Raw genomic sequence first — 6,620 nt, 5'->3', positions numbered from 1 at the left:
GTCTGACCAGCCGAATCATATGCCTGTATAATGGTATCCACCACCCAATGAGACAACCTTTGCTTCGACAAGGGTGAGCCCCTCTGACAGGCATCAAAACGGACAAACAGCTGATCAGTGGTGCGCCATGAAGCAGTCTTCAACACATACTGTCACAATACTTTCACTGGACACACGGCTGTCTGGGAAGCCTCTTGATTAAATGCCGCAAGCTGAATGGGCTGGTTCACAAAGTGATCAGACAACACTTTAGGTCGGAAAGCTGGATTCGGCCAAAATGTGTAACCTGATTGTACTCGGGACCCCATCTGAGACACTGTGGACTCACCGAGAGAGCATGAAGCTCACCTACTCTTCTGGTTGATGTTATAGCCAAGAGAAAAGCAGTCTTCATCGAAAGACTCTTAATGTCAGCTTGTTCAAGTGGTTCATAAGGCGGTAAACGCAGGCTGTTAAGCACCATCTGAAGATCCCACTGGGTATGCATTATCCGTACCGGTGGATTAAGACGTACTGCTCCCTTAAGGAAAGCCACCACCAACTTTTCCGCACCAATTAATTTCCCCCCATAGGGGTTCCGATGTGCGGACAAGGCTGCCACGAATACCCTTAGAGTCGCTGGGGACCGCCCAGTGTCCAATAAATGTTGTAAGAATTCCAACACTGAATTGATGGAACAAGTGACTGGGTTAACAGACCGATCTGTACACCATGAAACAGAGATCCTCCATTTACTGGCATAAGTGCGACGTGTTGATGGGGCTCTTGCATTCATGACAGTGTTCCTCACATCTGCGGAACACTGTGAGAGCTCCTGCTCAACCCCAGGGGCCATACACATAGACTCAACCTGCCCGGTGAGGGGTGCCAAAGCTCCCCGTTCATTTGTGACAGTAGGTCCCTCCGAACTGGCAACGGTTGTGGTGGACCGGTCGTAAGGGCCACCAGGAGATTGACCAGATTGACCTCGCTGGCCAGCAGGGTGCCACTAGAATAAGCCAGTGTCGTCTCATCTGCACACGCCTCAGCACAGGCCAGAGAAGTGGAATTGGAGGGAAAGCATAGAGGAGGAGGTCTGGCCAGTCGTGGGCCAGGGCATCCTGGCCTAGTGATCCCTGCTCCTCCTGCTCCGCAAACCACAGCGGACAATGTGTTGTATTCCTGCTGGCAAAGAGGTCGATTTCTGCGGTCCCATAAAGTCCCCAAACTGACTGAACTACCGCCTTGTGCAGACACCAGTCCCCTGGTTTCTGACCCGATCGAGAGAGTAAGTCTGCCACTCTGTTGCAGTGACCAGGAATGTGTGCCGCTCTGATCGACAGGAAGTGCTGGTTTGCCCACAACAGCAGCACTCGTGAAAGTCAAAGACAAGGTAGAGACCTCGTGCCCCCTTGGTGATTGATTAAAAACACCACTGTGGTGTTGTCGGTCCGCACCAGGATGTGCCTCCCCGATAACTCCTGTCTGAAGTGTCTTAGGGTGAAAAGCACTGCCCATAGCTCTAGGACGTTGATGTGAGATGTCGCCTGCTGCAAGGTCCAACTCCCCTGCACGCCCTGGTGTTGCCACAGCCCTCCCCATCTGGAGAGAGAGGCATCTGTTGTCACTACTTCTCTGCGTGCTGGGGGTGGTCCCATTGGTACACCCCCTTGTAGAAATGGTTCCCGTCTCCAAAGCCTCAGGGTAACAGAGCAACTGGTTGTCACCACAACAAGGGTCTGTCGGTTGTGAACTGCTGACAACCGTCTGGCTATCAACCAATGCTGAAAAGGACGAAGGTGTAAAAGTCCTAAGTGAATGGCCGATGAGGCTGCCGTGAGAAGGCCCGCTAGCCGTAAGAAGTGAAGGTAAGGTAGCTTGCATCGAACCTGGAACCTTGCTATGGCTCCTCGTATAGCCTGCCTCCTGCGTGCTGTGAGGGTAGCCCTCATTATTCTGGAGTCCAGATGTAATCCCAGAAAATTTTAGAAAGAAACTTTTCTCCAGGTTTACCCTCAGTCCTAAAGCAGTAACATGCTCCAGTAGGCGCTGTGTGTTGTTGGGTACCTGCTGAGGTGATCTGGCACAGATCAGCCAATCGTCCACGTAAGGGAGAATCAACATGCCCTCCCATTGTAGAGGTTCTAGTGCCACTTGCATACACCGTGTGAATACACGGGGAGAGAGGGAGAGGCCAAATGGTAGGACTCGATATTGGTATGTCCTGCCCTGGAACGTGAACCGAAGAAACCTTCTGTGATGAGGTGCAATGGGGATGTGGAAATATGCATCCTTCAGATCCACAGAGGTAAACCGCATGACGGGTTCGACTGCTTGTAGGACATCTTTGACACGCAGCATGCGGAAAAGAAGGTGTTTGAGACTCCCGTTCAAGCGTCTGAGGTCCAAGATTGGCCTGAAGCTTCCATCCTTCTTGCAAACTAGGAAGTACTTTGAATGAAATCCCCCCAGATGGACCTGGGGGTTTACTAGCTCTACCGCACCCTTTTCCAGTAGCTTCCGGACCTCGAGAGATAGAGCAAGAGCCTGACGAGGGTCCCGAACCACTGTGGGCCGAGTGTGTGTGCATAATTGGGGTCTGTGACGGAACTGAAGACAGTAGCCCCTGTCGAGTGTGTCGAGGAGCCACTTGTTGTTCGTAATCCCTCTCCAAAGTTGTAGATGAGAGGTTGAAAAGTGTCCCATCACAGACCCTGGACCATCACCGACAATGAGGAGCGGTTTCCCTACCCCTGGGGGAGCGACGATAAGTAGCCGCAGGGCGAGCAGGTGGTCTACGAGCACGGGATGCCTCCCTTCTCGAGTCATACCCAGATCGAGTTGCCTGCTGTACAGGCCTGTAAGACTGTCCCTGCCTGTACTGGAGTGGATTTGCATGACGAACAGGCATTTGATGTGAGGATGGTCCATAATTCACACTGCGCTCAAAGTGCTGGGACCGAGACTCCACTGCCCGAACTCTACGCTCAAGAGCTTCTTGAGCGGATGGACCAAAAATCTGCCCAGGTACCAGTGGTGGTTGACGAAGATTGCTACGGCAAGCCTCTGGAAGTTTAGACTGTGCTAGCCAAACCTGCCGCCTAGCCTGAGTAGTAGGCCCAAGAGCCTTCCCGCTAGAGAACGCGATTGAACCCAAGGCTTGTAAGGAAGCCTCAAGTAACTCAGATGTGGTATTATCTGGTGGGTTAGTACTCAAAGCAGAATGAAGTGCTAGCAGAAGATGAGCCATGGAATTCCCCACACGACCCAAGCCTGAGACAGTTATAATGTTGAGCTTTCTGTTGATGATAAACGGTTAAAGAAAAGTTTAAAATCACGTTTGATATCTGCTTTGGTAGAACAATGTATTTGAAGATAAACAGACAGTGTCTACTGTTCAGGCTAGCAGAATGTCTTTGACTTATGAGCAACAGAAGGATTTACTTTTGATAGAAATGAAGTCTAAGGAAAAGATCGAACAGCAAAAAATTGATGCAAGACATGATATTGAAAAGCAGAGATTGGACCTTGAGCGTTATAAGTTGGATTTGATAAATTCTGGAAAATTTTCTAGAGAAGCCAGAAGATTGTCTGTTGAGGGTAGTGAGCATGATTTGCTTGATTTTGATGTGGTCACAAATTTGAAACTGGTGCCAAAATTTAATGAAAAGGAAATTGACACCTTTTTTTCACTGTTTGAGCGAGTAGCTGTTACTAGAAGTTGGTCTGATTCCGAGCGTGTTTTGTTGTTGCAATGCGTTTTCACAGGAAGAGCTCAGGAGGTTTTTTCTTCGTTAAGTACTCAGGATTCGGATAAATATGAATCTGTTAAGTCAGCTGTTTTGAAAGCTTATGAATTGGTACCAGAAGCATACGACAGCGATTTAGAGGTTGACAAAAATCTGAAAGACAAACACATGTGGAATTTGTGAGAGAAATTCAAACTCATTTTAATCGATGGTGTTCTGCTTCTGGTGTCAAGACTTTAGGTGATTTAGGAGAGTTGGTATTGTTAGAGCAGTTTAAAAATTCAGTACCACCCCGCATTGCTACTTATGTAACTGAGACTAAAGCTCGTACGGCGTATGGCGCAGCAGTCCTTGCTGATGAATATGCTTTGATTCATAAAAATCAGTTTGGACACAAGGCCTTCAGAGAAATTAAACGAGAACCTGATTGGTTTGTACATGATAAGAGTAGGGAAAATCCTGATATCTTTAGAGGAAGATCGTTGCGTTCACCTGGGGAAAATGAGTTAGTTGATGTATGCAATTATTGCCAAGCCAAAGGGCATTGGAAAAATGATCTATGAGACATTCACTTTAGCCAGAAATTTGTTTTCCAGATTAACCCTCTGGGGTCTAAGGTGTTTTTGGGGTCCTTGAGATGTTTTGACATGCCCTGATATTTGTATTTTTTTCAGTTGCTTATAAACATATTAATGGCAAAGGTGTAATTACACTCTATTTAGCACGAACATGGCTATCATAATATGTGAGCAACATGTATGTACATGTTTGCATTTTTGAGAGAATATTATTTATGCGTGGTTATTCAAAAAACTCAAACTTAAATTTTCTGATATAAGACCACAAACGACCAACTTCACATATTCCCACAATACTTTTGACTAATGGATGTTGTCGGCTAAAGTGTTTACTTCAAAATTATCTGAAAATCATCCGGGCTAATCGTTCACATTAAACAATAGATTGATTTACATTTTGTAAGACACTTTTTGTTTGGAAAGGCAATATGCAGGTGGGCGTGAATGATCCAACAAGGTCATGAATAATGTCCTCATTCACACCTGAGTGAAGACAAAGACCTGCTAATGCTGCATACTAATGAGCCTTTCACTGAGTGTGTCACTGAGCCACAAGAAAGAATGCAAAGACAACACACACACATATATACATACATACACACACACATATATACATACACACACACACACACATATATATATATATATATTACTACAGAATTGGTTCAGAGTTGGAAACATCTTGAAAAAAAGTGTATTTTTCCACAAACTTTGGAATATGTTAATATATAAGTTTAATATGTTGCTTATACAAAGACATTTTATTTCAACTTATTCAGTCGATTTTTACTCATCTCAGTAGGCAATATAGATAGTTTGCTAAAAGCTAAACTAAGGGTGTTCATTCACGCACAGACACGCGCGAGCTGTAGTAGCTAAACAACAACATGCATATGTGCCGTTCATTCATTCAAACACAGAAACGCGATTAAAATTGAACCCTCTGAGGTCGGCAAATGCGCAGGCACGTTTTGCTCGTTTTGCTCGTTTTTTTTTACATAGCAGCAAAATAGACCTAAAATACTCTGTCAGTTTTGGTCATACAGACTTAAGAAATATGAAAAAATAAGCTGTTAAATGTCTACTTTTTTATGTGTCCACTTACAATCGAAATAAAACATTGTGCTTTTGTAAAATAAAGAAAATATACAGGGAGTGCTTTCTGCCTCTCCGTCTCCGTGAACTTTTTTTCTGAAGCACGTCTCTAAACTCAAACAAAACTCAGCGAATACTATTCACTCAGACATGAGCTATATATCTCTATAATCATTTAAGTGTGTAGTTTTAAATTATCTAATTCAAAACTAAAAGAAATATTCTCTGTTTATGTAATCTATATAAAAAGAGAGAGAGATAAGCCGTTCTCATTATCGTTTTGCCAGCTCATTACTCCGCTAATGTGACACGCCCATGGTGAGCGCGAGCTATTCAAACACAGATTATCTGGAGCAACACATGCAAACCAGTCAACGCCCACAACAGCTGGACAACACACTCGCTGTGAGGAATAATAATATCGTGATAATCCTGGAAATTTTACCTCAAACGTGCTGGAGTAGCCTAACAACGGATCCTGCAGATCAGTAAGTGCTTTGTTCTAATCGCGATATGAAATGGTGTCTGTAAACCGCAAAAGACTGTTTCAATTTGAATCACGTTTCTGTGTTTGAATGAATGAACGGCACATGCGTTTGTTTACTACAGCTCGCGCGTGTCTATGTGTGAATGAATATCGCTTTTAGCAAACTATCTATATTGCCTACTGAGATGAGTAAAAATCGACTGAATACGTTGAAATAAAATGTCTTTGTATAAGCAACATATTAAACTGCAAATTAACATTTATGCCCTAGGCTAATATTTATTAGCATATAAAAGACGATAGCCTATGTTACAGACGAAATATGAAAGACAACATTTCGTTTTGGATAGATTATAAAGTTTTTACTGCCACATCAAAACCTAATTTACAAGGACAAAATCTTAAATGATCAATATAAGCCTTAAATTATTTTTGTGTTTTATTAGTGACCAGGGGCGGAGTGGGGGACTAAAATCCACCGGGAAAATTCTGACCACACTGGCCCACCACCAGTCCAACTCATCCCATACAATAACACTAACAAAATATAAATACTATATATATATATATATATATATATTTTTTTTTTTTTTTTTTTGTATCTGGGTGAAGGCACAGAGTCTTTGTGTGGAATTCCTCCATCTGTTCTAATGGCATTCAAGTCTACAGATATAGGAAGGACTAAACGGAAATATTTAACCTGATCATTAGACAAATTGACAATAAAGTGTA

The sequence above is a fragment of the Phoxinus phoxinus genome (genome assembly GCF_949152265.1).
Source record: "Phoxinus phoxinus genome assembly, chromosome: 6".
NCBI classification, from domain to species: Eukaryota; Metazoa; Chordata; class Actinopteri; order Cypriniformes; family Leuciscidae; genus Phoxinus; species Phoxinus phoxinus.
Note: the sequence above shows the minus strand (reverse complement) of the source record.